Source organism: Pleurodeles waltl, chromosome 8 (genome assembly GCF_031143425.1).
Source record: "Pleurodeles waltl isolate 20211129_DDA chromosome 8, aPleWal1.hap1.20221129, whole genome shotgun sequence".
Taxonomy (NCBI): domain Eukaryota; kingdom Metazoa; phylum Chordata; class Amphibia; order Caudata; family Salamandridae; genus Pleurodeles; species Pleurodeles waltl.
This window is the reverse complement of record NC_090447.1, coordinates 527,167,892-527,187,325: the sequence shown is the minus strand read 5'-3', so window position 1 is coordinate 527,187,325 and position 19,434 is coordinate 527,167,892. Positions and strand designations below refer to the sequence as shown.

The window sequence follows — 19,434 nt, the reverse complement described above, 5'->3', positions numbered from 1 at the left end:
ACAGCAGACAATATTCCATGCACTTTCATTCCCAAACTGGATTTTTTATGGTAGATTGTGTTCTTTAAAAAAACAAGTCTTGCTTTAAAAAAATGTTTCCTGTTTAGGAGGTTATCAGTATGGAAGCAGGCAGTGAGCCAGAGGTGGCCGTCCCTGCCTACTTCACCCTGAGGCCGGCTAAAAAGATTCCCAAAGGGGAAGCTGTACAACAGGCACAGCTTCCCCATTAAAAACAGTTATTCATTCCTTTGAGAAGTTGAAAAATAATCAGTGATATCCGATCCCAATTGTGATCACAAATCATGCTTATATACCATTGAAATAGAAATTAGGGGAGACCAAGGCCTTTTAGGCCTCCTCCTTATTGTGAATTGGCCGATTCACAAAAACCCTTTTGCAATTCAGAAAGGCCAGGCACTATTTTCTAGTGCTAAACTCTGTGATTGTTTGCAGATGGCAGGGTTTTCAACTGTGAAATGTTTTATAAATCGGACCCAACAAGTCTTCTACTGGTTTCCCTATGTTGGATTCTCCCAGGTAGACCTATTTAAAGCTATTTATGTCTTTTCTGGGACTGCCTTTTTAGGGTCGAGCCTGCGTTGCATGCGCTCGCGCATGCGTTTCGCAGGGAGACTCTTTTGTATTTATAAAAGGGCTTGGAGCCCTGTCAACTTCACATCAGTGTTTTTTATTGGTTGGTGGGCTTCCCTAATAAAATCTGCTTGCTTTCATTAGTCGAAGGCACGCATATGGCATGCCTTTTCCGGTGGCTAGCCCTCCTCCAGCGCAGCGACCAAGTACAGAAAACACGCGAGGTTCGCTGTTTTCCATCGGGCTCGTGGACTTTTTTTTCTCTAATTTACAAGCCCGATCTTGCTTGGCAGAAGTCAAGCGCTTTATGTACTTGATTTCACTTTTTCGGGTTATGTACATAAATGCACTTTTGCCCGATAGGTGAAAAGTCGGGTTAGGAGTTTACAACGCGATCAGCTCTAACATGACCAAACGCGAGACCCGATGCATTGTAAATGCTTGTTAGGATTGTTATTTCGCAAAGTGGGTTGGGATTTCTGCAGGTTTCTACAGTATGTCACCTTTATTAACTTTACTCTAGCTCTCTTTAATCTCCCAACTTTTTCTTTTTTTACTTAGTTTCTCCATAGAGACATTGCGTTAGCATAGAAAGTGCTACCTGACACCCCAGTTGGGATCCAAACATTTAAAACGTAGCTAAACCTAGTGGTTTACTTTTATACAAAATGCAAATACTCTTTGAGGATTTGAGTAATGAGTAGGCATACAACTTAAACTGTTATAAAGTGTTGAGTTCCATTTAAAAGAATTGCAAGTTAGCTCTTGCTGTAGCTCCAGTGTCTATGAAGAACTAAGAAAACACTTTAACTGTTATTGCTACATGAAGCACTGAATTAAATCTAGACCCACATAAATGAACCAGAAAAATATTGAAATGTGCTCGGCACTTACCCAGCTCCTTTCCTGTGCATACATCTACTCCTCCGTTTCCCCTACTGTTCCATTTCATTACTGATACTATATAAACACATTATTTTAAGCCTGTTAATACCCCATGACACCTCATAAAGGGCTCATTCTTTTTCCAAGTTGTGAGAGCCAGGATGAAAGGACAGGAGGGGCAACCCTGCTTCTGATGATTGGCACAATGATTCATTTTCTAAGACTTTGCCCAGTTCTTCTTCCATTCTGTATGTGTTTATTAAAAGCTAGAGTGCGTTATTATGGAAGTCTTACATTTAATCCTCAATCATTGTTAAGTTCTGATTCGAGATTAAACAGTCTCCTTTTAATGTATTGCAACTGTTGTCAGGAAGCTGTTAACTTTGTTACTGAAGAGCCCATTACCCTCCTCTATAATGAGGCGATAAAGTACGAAGTACTGCGAATACGCTCTGGCAGAAATAAAAGGTTTAAAGGATATGTTATATACCATGTAGGAGACTTATTGCACAAACCAGGACTTACATTTAATAAGAACCGTTATTTTGGTATCCTTTAATTGTTTTCAACAGGATAAAAATGGTAAACAGCTTTGACAAAAAAAATAATTCTGCTTTCGATTGCTGTGTTTTTTTTTCTTTTTTTATACTAGGCTTAAAATTGAAAGCCACCAATATAAATCAAACTGCTGAATAATGGCAGAAACACATTAAAATAATTAACAAAGAAAAAATGTGCAGCCCTTGGGTTCCCAAGGCTTAGCGGGTAAGCAGAAACCAAATAATTAGGAGGAGAATTGAGAATCACATAAAAAATGGTAGATGGTGCTGTTGGTCTGCTTTTTGCGCATCATTGGTAAAGGAGGATAACTTTTAAGTGTATCTTTTGTTGCCACACTGTGTGCCTGGTGTACAAAGCCACTTTGCGGTTGGAAAGTGTGCGACTCACGAAATCATAGGGTTTGCAACTGCACAATACCCTTTGTTGTGTACTAAGCCCATTTTCTGATTCTGTAACATGTTACCAAATCGCACAATGGGGTTAGAAACACATAACTAATTTTGAACTTTTTGGAAGGGGCTGGTTTAGGCCTACCTTCCAAATAGTGTTTCATTAAGATATGTGTCAATATTTTGTGGCTGGAGTCCGATTGCAAAACAATTACATTTTACCTACCCCTCAAAGGAGGTGATAAGCCATTCACAAATGGAAATCAGTCCACTTGGGACCCTTTCCCCTTTGTGAATGTTAAAAATAAAAAAAAAAAAATGTTGGGGAGTAGACATCGACCATGGAACTAGTGCTAACACTGAAATGGACTAAACAAAGCTTGGCAGCCCTGTTTCCTTTAAGTTTAAAGTTGAGTTTATTTCAAATACAATCACTGAAATGATGATTTGCTGACCCCAACAGGCCACCTTCCCTGTGATGGTATCAAGTTGTAGTGAGTCGCAATGTCAACCTACCCCATGGATATTGAGGAGATAGGTCAGCTTGCAGCCCACAATGATTTGCAATTTTGTGACCCGACCTTTTAATACAGAGGCCAGTTTGCAAAATACCTTTCTCTTTCGAAAAAGTCTGTACATAATTTGCAACCATTTTTTGCGAATGGAAATTTCCTATGACTTTTTTACATGCACTTTGTTAAAAAGTTGCAGTTTAGTTTAAAAGCAGTGTGTGACTTTAAAAAAAAAAAAATGCTGAAAAAGTAATAGGCCCTCATTAGGCTGGAGTAAGCCGGTAATTGGTGCAGTATTTATTTGAACCTGACTGCACTGGGTCAGAATTTCCTAGGTGCAATAAATAACACCCAGTTACGAAATTTTCACTGATATTGGGGAATAACATGCACCAAAATCTGCATATCATGGTATGTACGAGCTATTTTCCCCCAATAAATTTCAGCATGTTTGAACTGTCCTAATTTATCCAGTGTGTAGTAATAGGAGTTAGAGCACATATGGGAATGTATTTGCTCATTCATAAAAGAATCTATAGGGTTGGACTTTTTTGTCATTTATTGGCATGAGGTCTGGGGCACGCTCCTGTGCAAAAAAGAGAACATTTCATGCTATCAGGAGTGGGTGAAGAATGAAGGGAGTGCTAAGGGTGGAGATGGGGGTGACCATGACAGCAGCCATATACGGAGAAGGTGTTTCCCTTGGGTCCCTTGCTCCAAGTAGTTTAATCTGTCCTATAATAATCTTATCACCACAGTACAGTAGAACATGACTCGCGGCAATAACTCTGCTCGGATTGCAAAGGCAGACATGCTGAAGGAGCCTTTTTGCACCATTGCTCTGAACAGAGATGAGACCTGCAGCAGAAGGGAGGAACCATGGAGTCCCAGCTTGAAGTTGAGAAGCAGTGAGAAGGATTGTGCAGAATATGGCATGGGAAAGAAAAGCTGCTAGTTTGAGAGAGTCAACGGCGTGAGATCAGCAGTAGGATGCCGATAAAGTGTGAGCCATGAGATAGATGCCCTGGGATGGGTGGCACAAAGGGAGCTGGAGAAGCAACTGCATTATGATGGGAATTGACAATGCACATGCATGTGGGGGTCGAATAGTGGTGCTACATGCTCTCCCTTTGGCAGCTGCGATGGCATGCTTAGTGGGTTGCTGATATGATTTCATTGTATTTACTCTGCAATTGAGAGGAGAGGACCTTATCTCGGACCACAGGTGTTGCTGCCCCACTGCTATGGCGGGCCTTTCTGCCTTTAAATAGGGAAAACTAAATCAGGGAAACAGCTGATGTTACAGTCTTGCATTAAAAAGACCAAATGGACAGGCTCAACAGTAATAATAAATAAATGTGCAGCACTTGCACGTAGAGAAAGAACTCCTTTCATAATCCACTGTACAAATTGAGTAGTCAAAATCTAAAGCACATATACTATATCAAATCAAAAATCATCAACGAGACGGTTCCTCAAAATAATGAAAAGAAACTCTAAATGGACCAGTTCCACAAAGACACAGGTTGACATCTCAAGCATGTGGTGTCTCCCTCCCACAATGGTGAAGTACAAAGTAAATAACAAATCTAACCAACTGAACAGCTGTATGCACACAAAGAAAATAGGAATCTCAGCATGGCAAGGAACGACAGACCAGGCAAACAAATGTAAATAATTAAGATTGACAATTACACCAAAAGTAGCTCCATCAAGGAAGGATATTGCTAAGAATGCATTGGATGGTAAGTTGACATTGAATACAGACACACCGTGGGAGTCATTGATAAGTGACGTACTTGTGCCATCAAAAGAACAAGAACCTCACTAGAAACTAGAATGGCTGTTTTGGCCATAAATGTAAATCTGTTCAGAAGTGACTTCTGGAAGGTCAAGGACAGGGCGTGGTTCAAAGTAATCCACAAAGCAGGCTACTGGTGATATTTCACAACTAACAAAAGCAGTCTCAGAACTTTAAATGCTGGCAAAGAAACTTGGAAGCAAAGTCTGATGACGCAGAAGGAGGCCCTCAAAGGAGAAGTATGCTTCTGATTGGGTTGCTTTCATAAAAGAGCAGTATTTGCTTTATTCGATTTCTAGAGGGAGCTGTGGGACAGAGACTGTTCTTTTCTATTGAAAGGGTAGTATTGAAAGAGTACATATGGCATGAATACCGCCTTCCTTCCCACTGCCCCCATGTTCCACACAGTTGGAATAACGGAGCTCTTCATTTTACACAATGAACAAAAAAGCAAGACTGAGGACAGGGAATGGTGACCGCTTCCTTTTCCTTAGGAACCCATAATGGGACAGGGTTGAGAAAATGAGCCAAAGAAAGAGTAATGAAGCTTGCACACAAAAGCCAGGTTTATCAGCAATAACAGAAAATGAACAGTCTCTTTTGACTGTTCAGGGCAGTGAATAGAAGCAAAAAACCTTCAACATTTTTTCATAAGATATGAAAAATGTAAGCTGCTTATGGATTTGTAAACAGTGTAATTGTTGAAACCCAAAACAGATACATTGAAATTCATTTTGAGAACGCAAAATCTGAGCTAAAGTCTTACGGACAGTGGCTGTGCAGAGACTGATGAAGACCCGATAAATTACTTTTTTGGTTGTTAAAATAAGAAAAACCACAGACACAAATAGCCGCAGTAGAAGACATACAGCGCAGATTAATTGCACACATGGAAATCCATAGAATTTGCTTAGACTATTTCCATTAGTTATGTAAACCATATACCATCCTAATGGCAATGGATAGAAATAGTGGACAGTATGTACACAATTGCAGAGTTAAAGATGTGTAGATGAACAAATACATACTTTAGACAAACCACTGGCAAGACAAATAACTGTCATGTTATCTTTAGCACACTGCTGACCTTGGATGTTTTGGGACTAAAATAATCAAATCCAAGAGTGAGTAAAAAGAGGAGCTGGAAATTCAACATTTAGGGACGAGTCAAGTATTGAGTCCCTTTCTAAAAGAAAGTGATATACCTCAGCATCTAGTCTTACAAGCAATGAGTTTGACTCCTTTGTAGCAAGTACACTAAATGAATGACCCCCACAGATGTACCCTTTTTATAATGGTACTCTAGTGTGCATCTGAGGAGTGGAGGCTGCGTAATGGACAGTAATATCCAAGTTTTGCTTGTAAGTGAGAAGGTCCCAGCTGTAGCATGTCACAGTGAGTGAGACATAGGCTCTCAAATAGAACCCTTTGTGAATAGAGAGACAATGTTAATTCCACAAAACCGGTAAAGGTTCCATATTCTGTGCCGCCAAGTTTTGTAGTAATAGTAATTTAGAAAACACAATTGGAAAGCCGTAAAAGTAAGGCTTTATAGTAGTCCAGCCTAGTGAGAAGAATGGTTTGAACCACTGTTTTCCAGCGGGCAAAACAAATAATAGTTGAAAAGTTTTACCAAGTAGCACTGAGTAGTGAAAGCAGAAGGAAGTGATTCTATTAATGCGTACTCTTAAAGTTACAATAAATGATGAAGTGTTTTGGCCTTTATAACTGGAGTAGGTGGGATTCCAAGCTGTACAGGCCACCAACTAACGACTCACACATGTCAAGAGCCTCTAAGATTTAAACGATGTTTTTCTGAATTTAACTTCAGTACATTGAGCGTCATTCTAGAAGAGATAGACCTCAACTAAGATTTTGAGCGTTCTCTGCTAGAGCCTATACAATCTTTTTGAAGAAGATCTAGCTGATCACCATCTGTAAAAACTTTAAAGTGAAGCCAAATGATCTAAATCATAGCCAAGAAAAGCAACATAGATGTTAAACAGTGGCTTCCTTAATGATGATCCCTGTGATATACCTCTCTCCACTGATACCGATTCAGACTGTCAAAGAGGTATTTTAACTGAAATGATCTTGTATTCTTGGGGTTTAAAAGATCAGACTCTGATAAACACATTATCAGGACTTAGAATTAGATTTGGCATGAGTCTCAAGATATGAATTAAAGGAGGCTTTGGCGGTAAAAACCTGACAAAGTAATTAATGTGCACTCAAAAAGAAATCCACTATCCAGTTGCATTGCTCCTCTGACAAGAGATGTAGAATCTTGCCCCAGGTGAGATATATCAGTGAATCAACAATACTAAACAGTTCTGTTGATTCATTCGAAGCATTTATTAATTTATATTATTAATATTCTGTGTTGGCCGTAACAATAAGTGGTTTTAGGGCCAGAGCGCTTCGGAATATGTGTTTCTTTTTTATTTTTGTGCCTTATGCCAACTACATTCTCAATTTCTGCTAGCACTTTTTGCTTTTGCAAGTTTTTCTGAGAACCAAGCTGCTGATGGTATTTTACAGCAGGTGCTTGTGTATCCAATTTGTCTGAGACACTGAGCTCATACCGCCAGTATAGACTATGCATCTCACCTTCTTCATAGGAATATCAAACTTGATTGTATGCAACACTCATCCCAACTAGGAGCTAGTAAAATTAATTTTATAATTCTGCCCATCTGTGGTATAATCACAGAAAATAGTTCTGCTATCAGACCATGCAGCAGACAGAGGTTCCTTGAACATTTGATCTAATACCCTCCGGCATTGGTGGAAAAAGTTGACAATCTGGGTGAGTCCCATAGAGATGTCTTTGTTGATGAGACATGATGTATCTGACAGCTCGGGATAATCATCCAAAATATTGAAATCCCCAGGCTTCAGAAAGTTCGCTGACTGGAGGAAAGGAGAAGAGCGATAGATTAAAAGATCACAACTGAACCTGGTGTTGATTTCTGGTGACTGCTAAAGGAGGAGACTAAAATAAGTAATTGATGGTGAGAGGGCCAGTTTGAATCACGTTTGTTCTGTCCATGCGGTGTCCTCCAGATTCATCTGGGAATTTGCAAGGAATCCTTATTATACGGATGACAGACTTCCCCCCTCTTTTAAGATTGGAAATATAAAAGCTTGCGTGGATCAGCATGTTAATTTAAGAATGGAAACAGCACAATAACAATGATTATGTACTGCCTCATTAGACACAAGAGAAGGTAATGGATACAGTAGATTGGGAATACTTATTCAAGGCTCTAGACAACATGTACTCTATAGATCACTCACATATTGAGGGTAAAGAGAAATTTGATACTATCTGATAGATGGAAGTTGGACAGAAGCACAAGACAAGGCTGCTCTTTATCCCCACTGCTGCTCATTTTAGCAACTGAACAACATGCATGCATTTTACACAAGCAGCTGCAGGTTTATGGCATAACAGGAAGGACGAAACATATCTGCTGTATGCAGAGAATATACTAAATAGACTGGTGGTTTCTTTTTGTGGCTAATCTATTGGGTTGATCAATTTGGACAGGTCTCATGGCATCATCCAAGTTGGGAAAAGTTGTTAATGTGCCCATTGGGAGTACAGAGACAGATGTGAAATGTAGATCAACTCAAGAAACTAATAAAAATCACGCATGGGACCATTTAAATACCTAGCAATAATGATCACAGTGAATATACTACAAAGTAGGAAATTCAATATCTTGAGAGTACTTTAGTCATTACAAAAATGATAGAATTCTGGCTGACAGTCCCAATATTGTTTGCAGGAAAGAAAGCATTGAAAAAACGATTATACTTCTGAGATATCTACAATATATTTTATGGCTGAATAGGCGATTGGTGTGGGGAGACGAGAGAAATGGGATAGGTTTAATTATACTGAAGAGAGGTAAGAGGATGCACCTCCCACACATGGAAGACGGCTAGGTTGCATCCCAATCAAAATATGTTACAAAGTGGTTTGCAGGAGATAGTTTAGATAACATACCACACCCAGTCCAAAAATGGCTGTCTGGGAGGGTTATAGAAGGATGTGAGTCCTAATCAACATGGCTGTACTCCATGAATCATGCATGCAGTACCTTCAGACAAGAATCTGGAAAGGCAGCAGAAGCACTGGAATCCAAGAGGAGCCTGAAGTTGACAGCACAGGGGGAGAACAGGCATTTAGGAAAGCAAGGTGTGCAGCCTGGTCCAACCACAGACAGGCAGGTTTAAAAAAACATACCAATGTTGAAGTTAGGAAGAAGCAGGAGGATGTCAAACACACTTTACAAGGCAGTGCAGTCAGAAGCAGTAAAAGACAGTGTGCACAGGAGAAACCTAGTGGCTAGCACTCCAAACTTTGGAACTGGAGACCATTTGTGAATCAGAGCCTCAGCTCAACACCCCGTAATTCTGGGTACATTCCTTAATCATCCTGTGCCTAAAAGAACAACAGTGTTGGAGTGTTAAGTTGATGCTTTAGAAAACTGCAATAATATTTTTGAATAAAAGCTGAACTGTAACAAAGCAGAGAGTACCAGAGGGTTAAGCAGAGAGCAGTGGAATTCATTATGGAGTACCTGAGGGTATACCAACATTCCAGGTGGTACAGTAATGACCAACCATGACATGGCAGGAAGTAAATGGAATTGGCAAAGTTAAAAAAGACCAGTTTAGCAAGGCAAGGAAGCTCCTTGCATGGTTTAGTAAAAAGAAAATAGAAGCCCGATGGGTGTGGACTATTGTAGACCACAAGTGGGTAACACATAGCAACAATTTACAGATTGTCCAGGCATCTGCTTAGTATTGTGAGTTGTTCTATGAAGCTCGTCCCCTCAGTAATCCCACCAAGATCGCTCAATACTTGGCAGCTGTCCCTACCCCTGTACTTGAGGCAGAGTTCCGGGAGTTCCTTGAGGGTGACCTTAAACAGAGTAAAGTACAAGCAGCCATCTCCAAATTAAGGCCAGGCAAGATCAGGGGCCCCATTGGTATCCCTGCTGAATTTTTATAAACGCTATGTAGATCTTTTGATACCGCACCTTTATCTGGAGGTGGGTAGAAAGGGTGAACTTCCCCCAGATCACCGAAAAACCACAATTGTCTTAATACCTAAGGAGGGCAAACCCTGGGTAAGATGGGAAATCCTATTACCCAACCTCGTTGCTGAACATAGAAGTCAAGATTTTAGCAACAATACTGGTGACATGATTATTGCAGGTCATCACACCCCTTATCCATAGAGATCAGTTAGGATTTTATTCCAGGCTGTGCCACCAGACACAATCTGCGCTACACGCACAACTGGCTGGAGCTGGTCAAGGACCGGGAGACTCCCCACGTCTTTCTGTCCTTGGATGCAGAGAAGGCATTCAAAGCTGTGCATTGGCCTTTTTTGTTACAAGCAAATTTTGGTTTGGGCCCAAATTACAGAACTGGTTGGCAGTAATATATCATGTACCCAATGGCGGCCATGAGGGTCAATGACATGCTGTTTTCAGAATTTCCGATTAGAAGAGGGACGCAACAGGGTTGTCCTGTGTCGCCACTTCTTTTCTCGCTTACGGTGGAATCTCAAACCTCTAAGATATGGTGCCACTTGAGTATTAAAGGTTTCAGTATAGGTTTCAGTATTTCCCCCAAGGATGACGTAGAGGAAAAGATTTCCCTCTATGCAGACAACATTGTTTTCTTTATAACAGACCCCACTCTAACTATCCCAGTGCGTTTTTGGATCCTTGAGGATTACGAGAGGCAATCAGGCTACAAGATCAACTGGAACAAATCCGTGTCATTTTCACTGAGGCATTTGATGGACTAGTCATCCATGCCTAGACATTTAACAGTTGCTTTCGGGGGATTTAAATACCTCAAAATTTTTGTAACAACCCACAGGGAGCTGTGTCATGATTGGAACCTAGGGAGGATAGTCTCCAACTTCCAGAGGGATGCAAAACGATGGAAAGGTCTCCCCTTCTTGCTGCTAGGACAGGCAGCTCTTTTTAAAATGATTACCCTATCCCAATTTTTATATGCCCTTCAGAACACACGTTACCCTATACCACCTGCCACGTTCACCAAAATTTATCAGGAGGTGAGGTCTCTCATTTGGTAAAGGGTCTATCCAAGAATAGCACATCAAACTTTACAACACAACCCCTATAACGGAGGGATTGCCTTCCAGACAGTGAGGCCAGCATTGTGCTTGGGAAGCACACTTAACTCCCATCAGCGATTGGGTACATACACCACAGGATCATCCCACATACAGGCTAGAAAGGGCATACCTGGAGCCTCGTTCCAGTGTATATTATGTTTATGGAAGTAGAGGAGTACAGAGGCTGCTTCCAGCAACACAGGTAACCATGGCAGTATGGGAAAAAGCTATGAAGACAATTGGTTGGAACCACAGAATACAAGGGAAACACCATTGTGGAAGAGTACTTGGCTTAAAGAAATAGGCAAACGTCATGGATTCGGGCCATGGGACTTGATTGGTATCTCCATGGTTGATGATAACATGGAAAACTGAAGCCCCTGACAACTGATTATAACCTACACCCTTCCCAATTTGTCCAATATGCACAGTTAAGACAAACATGGCAGGTTTAGGGATTGATTGGTTCTAAAATATAACAGTATGCTTCCTTTGAGGGGAGGTTGCTACAAGAAGATATAACCAAAGGAGCAATGCCTCTCACATTCAGAACACTGAATAACAATATGCCTGATAATTTGACAGTACTTCCGGAGAGGTGGGAGCGAGATGTGGGGGAAATGGAAGATGTTGATTGGGAAGCCGCATTGATGAACCCCAGGGAAGTGGCTATTAAGTCCCAACTAATTTTATTTCAGTTTAAAATCCTGCATAGGCATATTACGATAGATATAGATTGCACACCATGGGTCAGGTGGATACCCTTCGGCAAAGGGAGATTTCTTACACACACTATGGGGGTGCCCCACATTCAAGTGTATTGGACTGTGATAATATGAGAGCTTATCTCCATTTTGGATATCCTGCTCCCAGTTGAACAAAAATATGTTTTATTGGGAATTCCAAATGATGTAGACACTCAACTCTCCCAACCTTCATTTGGTGCCCTGGGCTTAGTGGTAGTCAAAAGAGACGTGGCTAGGCGATGGGGGGCAGCAGAGGTTCCCACTGCCCAAGAATGAAAACGAGGGATGGACCTTTATATGGCGGCTGAAAAAGTCACATACCACAGCATCGGGTGCCCTTGCAGATTTTGCAAGGTCTGGGGCAGCTTGATGGACGATTATGGTTTGAAACTGTTAGACAATGCCGAAGCGCCTAGGACCAGTTCAGAACCCCTCACTGAACAAGGGTGGGAAGATTTTGTTTAACGTACGTGATTTACTGTATGCAAAGATACAATGATGGTGGCTTAATGTACACAGCAGTACAATGACTGGGAAATACTGCATTTTTCTTACTGATTTGAACCTGTAAGGGGAAAATACATACCCTTTTATTATCCTTTTTACATGTGTCCTACTCTGTTACTATGCACATTGTTGTTATGGAATAAAACAGTAAAAACATTTTTAAATAGGTCTTGCCTTTGGGACCTTATAAGTGTTTAGCCATGCAGCATATTATCCGTTTTCTTGTGTTTGGGTATTAATCTGTCACTAATGAGGTGAATCCTTTTCCCAGACAGTTTTATCATGTATACAGATAATAAAATGAAGTTATACTATAAAAATGTGCTGATTATGCCGCATAGTTTAAATGTTGTTGTCGCATGATTTGGTCATCTCTGCCACATACCTGGTCTCTCCTGTCACATAATTCCTGTGGCGCTGATTATGACCCCGTCTAGCGTGGACCATGCAAGGCACAGCCTCATTCTCTTAGGGATGAAACATCGTTGTGTAATGTATCGACATGTTTAAAAAAATAAGGGTGGCAGGGAGTCAATTTATTACAGAAAGTATTATAAATTGATACCTTCAGTGTGCGCCTTGTATATAGATATTTATGTTTATGCGATGGAGCCCGGTGTGGGAAAGGCTGGCTTGGCTCTGGCCGAGTTCCTTGGGTGGGAAGGGTGGGTACTCAACAGTGATGTGTCTGCCAGCTCTGTAGGGGGATGCAAAGCCCATCCGCAGAGACGCAGACACCAAGGAGTTCTCTTGAGAAAGAGATAATTTGTATTTTCACCAAGAGTATAAAAACTTTCATTTTATCATCCTTCTAAAGTTGTAATTCGAAGTTCTGGTCAGACTGAAATCCACGACTTCTGGTACAGATCACATCAGCAATCGCATGACAGCCTATGCCAGCAACTACAGGGAGTGCAGAATTATTAGGCAAGTTGTATTTTTGAGGATTAATTTTATTATTGAACAACAACCATGTTCTCAATGAACCCAAAAAACTCATTAATATCAAAACTGAATATTTTTGGAAGTAGTTTTTAGTTTGTTTTTAGTTTTAGCTATGTTAGGGGGATATCTGTGTGTGCAGGTGACTATCACTGTGCATAATTATTAGGCAACTTAACAAAAAAAAATATATACCCATTTCAATTATTTATCATTACCAGTGAAACCAATATAACATCTCAACATTCACAAATATACATTTCTGACATTCAAAAACAAAACAAAAACAAATCAGTGACCAATATAGCCACCTTTCTTTGCAAGGACACTCAGAAGCCTGCCATCCATGGATTCTGTCAGTGTTTTGATCTGTTCACCATCAACATTGCGTGCAGCAGCAACCACAGCCTCCCAGACACTGTTCAGAGAGGTGTACTGTTTTCCCTCCTTGTAAATCTCACATTTGATGATGGACCACAGGTTCTCAATGGGGTTCAGATCAGGTGAACAAGGAGGCCATGTCATTAGATTTCCTTCTTTTATACCCTTTCTTGCCAGCCACGCTGTGGAGTACTTGGACGCGTGTGATGGAGCATTGTCCTGCATGAAAATCATGTTTTTCTTGAAGGATGCAGACTTCTTCCTGTACCACTGCTTGAAGAAGGTGTCTTCCAGGAACTGGCAGTAGGACTGGGAGTTGAGCTTGACTCCATCCTCAACCCGAAAAGGCCCCACAAGCTCATCTTTGATGATACCAGCCCAAACCAGTACTCCACCTCCACCTTGCTGGCGTCTGAGTCGGACTGGAGCTCTCTGCCCTTTACCAATCCAGCCACGGGCCCATCCATCTGGCCCATCAAGACTCACTCTCATTTCATCAGTCCATAAAACCTTATAAAAATCAGTCTTGAGATATTTCTTGGCCCAGTCTTGACGTTTCAGCTTGTGTGTCTTGTTCAGTGGTGGTCGTCTTTCAGCCTTTCTTACCTTGGCCATGTCTCTGAGTATTGCACACCTTGTGCTTTTGGGCACTCCAGTGATGTTGCAGCTCTGAAATATGGCCAAACTGGTGGCAAGTGGCATCGTGGCAGCTGCACGCTTGACTTTTCTCAGTTCATGGGCAGTTATTTTGCGCCTTGGTTTTTCCACACGCTTCTTGCGACCCTGTTGACTATTTTGAATGAAACGCTTGATTGTTCGATGATCACGCTTCAGAAGCTTTGCAATTTTAAGAGTGCTGCATCCCTCTGCAAGATATCTCACTATTTTTGACTTTTCTGAGCCTGTCAAGTCCTTCTTTCGACCCATTTTGCCAAAGGAAAGGAAGTTGCCTAATAATTATGCACACCTGATATAGGGTGTTGATGTCATTAGACCACACCCCTTCTCATTACAGAGATGCACATCACCTAATATGCTTAATTGGTAGTAGGCTTTCGAGCCTATACAGCTTGGAGTAAGACAACATGCATAAAGAGGATGATGTGGTCAAAATACTCATTTGCCTAATAATTCTGCACTCCCTGTATGTGTAGAGAGGATGTGGCGTAACAGCTAGAGCTGCTGACTTTGGGCCTGGGGACCCAGGTTCAAGTCTCAGCTTCGGCTCGCCCCATCCCTGAACAAATAAAAAAAACAGTGCAGATACCTGCTGAGAGAAACCAAACTGAAACAATGTTGAAAAGCAAAACGGAAACAAAATTATAGTAAATGTATTAGCACTATAGCAGTCCCTGCCGGGTAAATGAGAAAAGCCGACATTTAGAAAATTCACAGCGACGGCTGGGGGGGACGGCACAGTGAGTTTAAGTGAACTGCAAGCAGTGAGGGGTGTGCTTTGTAAACAAAGAAAAAAGTAGTTCAGAAAACACATGGGTTAATTAGAACTGGTGGATTGAGACTGTACTTGGTCGCTGCTCTCATGGAGGGATAAACATTGCCAGAGGCATGCCAAATGCACATAAGCACTGCCTAGGCTCAACTTAAAAAAGAAAGACCAGTTTAAAGAGTTAGGCTTACCTGTATACACAAGGCTGAGTATAGCAATAAAATATTTGTTGTTCTGGAGCTGTGGTCTATACAGCGTGTTTTAATGAATATTTCTTGTTCATTTTATTGTTGCTGAGAGACGTGGTAAAGAATTGTTTAGCATACAGTTGCCACCTCCTTGGTATACCTTAAAGTCAGAATCTGGGTAAAAAAGCTTTCTGACGTGTGGGAAAGGTGAGGGGCCCAGGCACATTGCTAGTCCCTAACAAGGATCGCTCTCTTCTACTGTTAGTCAAGGCTTTCTTTTGGAGAAGTTAATTTTAGTCCTATTTGTGGCTGCAGACGTCTATGCATGAGGGAAGGCTCACTGCCATTGAACTGATTAACAGTAACATCTTACTGATTCAGTGACTTGCAATGGGTAAACGCTCTATAGAAAACACTAGTTTTATTTGTTGATATCATTCCAGATTACACTGTAAAACCTTTGAAATATAGAAGTGGCCCTTTACTAAAGCACTGCCTTTTTACTTTGACTTTTGCCAAACTGCTTAAAAAGTGTCATTCCCCTTCTTTAGAACATTAGGTGGGAATTGAAACTTTATTTATCCTGACATAAATAATGCCCTTGATTGCATCCTAAAAACTGCCAGAGCAAGACTCTCGCTATTGATTCCTTGGATGCTGAGAGAACCACGAGCTGCAGAAAAAGAAGCAGCAGTCATTTTATGTGGAAAATATTTTTTGTTTCCCTTGTGTGTTATCCCAACTATTCCTTGTGTAACCATTGGGGCTCGTCTTTTTCTCAGTCACCTGAAATATTTAGCTCAATCGTATAAGCCACATCTCTAGAAAGATTAACATATATGAGTGGTAGTCTACTGGAGAGGTACTGAGTTCTACGTGGTATTGACAAAACCAGGTATAGGTAGACTCATAAATGTTAATATCTACAGTCTGGAAAAGAAACAGGAAAGGAAATATATATTAAATACATATTTACATTCTTCAGATATTTACAGAAGCACCAGTTACTTGTTCAGGAGGTGAGGTTCTAAACAGTGGTCATTATATAGGATACACCGAGGCTGGGTTCAAGAGAATCCTACACAGAAAAATAAGTACATACATAGACCTACACAACATCATGAGCATTGGGTGAAAATGGCTATTTGTTTACTTTTAATGTAGTACAAACTACAGAGTTGGACCCTAAGTAGAATCTACAGTCTTACCAAGAGAATAATACTTTTGGATGAAGTGAGAGCTTTATCTACATTTTTATGTAGGTCTGGAAGTTCCATGTTTCTCTTCATGTCTATAGCTTAAGAACATTTATTTTAGTTTTCCATTTGCCTACTGTTAGCTAGCAGCGACCTCTCCTCAGTTATTTTCTGTGCAGTTATCAGATCAATCTTCGGGTTTTAAGTATGACTATTGATGAAAAGCAACCTCTGCTGTTTTCCAACTGCACTGGAATCTATTGTTTGACTGCACTGGGAATCTACTGTGAATTCTGCAGGGTAAACAATGATTCCGTGGAATGTAGCCTTGCTTATTTTATTTCTTAACAGAATATATATATTGAAGTAATTAAGAATGGAGATGGCGGTTGAAAGCTGTTATAAGTCAAGAGAGTGCAAGATGGGAATCGAAAATGTTTTATTCTTGTGATCTCATACATCTTGACATTCTTACATGATGTCTCTGGAAGTATCCTTAGTTTATTATTAAGATTATACCTCTAACTAAAAGAAGAAGTTTATAATTACCTATTACTTTGGGTGCTATTTAGATCTATGTACTTTAACTTTACGGTTACTTTGTGTTTTAAAAATAATTGTGCCCAGAATTCATCCTTGTGCCCCAAACCTTGCACAAAGAATGGTTCTCTGTTCCTCTTGGGAGACACAGCTCATCCTAAGAAAGCCAGTGGTTGAACCACCTGACTGATATCAGACAACGAAGTAGGGAATAACATGTTTTAAGCTTCAAGCTTCTGGGTTTAGAGAGCCTAATTGGCCCATAAAACACTAGTTGACTTCCTAACACAAAATATTTCAACTGCAACTGATGGGAGAGTATGCTACTATGGATTCTTAATTCACCCTGGTCTTCTACTAAATCCCCTCCTGTAGGTTTTGAAGCATCTTTCTACTTGTAGATATTGGAAGAATGCCTTTCAAACCAGAAACTCCATATATAATATGGGGGTGGGTGTGTGTTGCTACCTACACCACATTTGCATGAACCCTATGCCAACAAATGTTGTTAAGTTGATGACTACGCTGACTCGATCACATTGTCTACCACCACCTTTGCACCACTACTATTATATTGCTTATCTGTTCATGAAAACTCTTGCTTAGGCCACTAATTCGTTTTTATAAAATATACAGAGAAAAGGGATTATATTTTATAAAACATGGAACACGAACCACAAACTTCCCCTAAATAAAAATCATGCAATTTAGTCCTAGGAAATCTGTATTTCATATAAAGAAAACAAATATTTTTTAAAAGAAAGAATTTTAGTAATCAGTTTAAAAAATGTGCAGGGTCATGCTAAAACTCACTCCTTGGGAAACACAGTGCCTCAACAATGATCTACCTCCTCTGCTGAAATGGCTTCTCGTTGGATACAGGTCTTGATGGGAAGAAGGAGATAAAAATAGTGTTGATACTGCCACCTGTCCATCTGTTATGGCCTCTATTGCCCAAGGGCCTTGAAAGTGTCCATATCCAGCTCAGCCAAAAATCCTAAGTAAGAAGACTCTTTTTTTTTTTTTTTTTAAGATGTCAACATCTTGTTCAGAGCAGTTAATATCAGGACAGATTGTTCTAGTCCCTAACAATAATGTTGCAGAATAGGTACAATTGGACACCATGGTACAGTTTCAGAGGAGTCCAAGAACCCAAAGTTGGGTCATACCTTATGCCCATGGACATTATACACTGCTAAAATGGTGTAATTTGCATTCAAAGAAAACACAGGGACCTTTGTGTCCTGCAAGACTGCATCTCAGAGTCAAGTAGTTTTCCTTTTTCTTCCCTTCCCTCACCATCTCCAGAACCTTTGTGATGGGCCCAATGGATCTACCAACTTCTTTTGGCTGCCATGACATGACTAACCTGTCCCCTGCTTGGGGACTTTGATGAGACTGCCTATTAAGATAAACATCTTACCCTCTTATATGGGCATTACTACAAACGTACCCCCAATAGCTGGCCGGGAGCACTCTGCCCTAAGGCGGAACCCATTTCCTTTTTATAACTGGCACATATTGTGCCACGTTTAGCATGGATCCCACTCAGTTGACTTTGGGTGCCTGATGTCCTCAGAATCAAAGATGTACTTGTTTTCTACTAAGCTATGATCCAAGTCCAAAAGGGGCGGAACTTGCTACTTCCGGAGTCTTTTACTTGTACCCTTGGTGACATCTGAGTCCAATCATCCTTTGAATTAGTTCTTTGAGTCCCTGGAGGAGAATAGTCATTGTCGTCCGCAGAAGAAACTTCCTCCTTTTCAATGAGGGTGTGAATTCCTGGTTGTTTTGGCCAGCCTTCTCTTCATCCTCTCTAGAGAGCCACCTAGCTCTCTTTAAGAACTCCTTGCCGAGTATTTTAGAGGGCCCTAATGCCCCCAAAGATTCTTGCCACTAAATTTCTCCAATGTGAGATGTTCCTTGACTTCCCAGCTGTGTTATTTGGCCTTCCTCTCTTGGGCCACTGGGTCGGGCATGAGTGTGTGGCAAATTGAGTACTGGATTCCTGGAGCACTCCTAAATTTAACTCTGTAATGTTAGACGATGTATAACATTCCGAAGTGCTGGCTTAGTTGGCCCTCTGTTCTGGGTCAGGGTAATTATTTTTTTTAATGCTACAACTGAAGTTAATTATAGTCCCAAGCAGCACAGAAAAACATGGGTACAAGGCCCTTCAATCAATTTGAACTCTTAAGTGGAACAGTTTTAAACCAAAATGTATTTTATATTTTCAATACTGTTCAAACTTTGACGTTCCTACATGTTGTATTGATTTAAATGACTCTCAGTGCATTTCGGATAACATATCCTTCCTCAGGCGAATAATCATATAACATCTAGAAAATAAAGAATTTTGATTTAACCTTACAGGAAACAAAACCAACATTCTCATAACTGCCTTGTTTATCCATTTGACTGATTTATGGACAGACCGATCCAACAATCTGGGCAGACCTTGGGCCCATACTGTAAGTGGTTAATTCCTTCTCTCCATGGGCCTACCGTAACTGGCATACCCTGACTGACATTGGTAGTAACCTAACTGGCTATAAGGTTACAAAAAGTGCACGCCCCAA

The 19,434-nt window shown here is 40.7% G+C and overlaps 1 protein-coding gene across 2 annotated transcripts in view; it reads left to right on the top strand.

Moving 5' to 3' along the window:
* The window catches only part of ASMTL (acetylserotonin O-methyltransferase like), a 291,907-nt gene that overhangs the window by 264,958 nt on the left and 7,515 nt on the right, over positions 1–19,434 (top strand). The gene's annotated exons all lie outside the window — the stretch shown is intronic.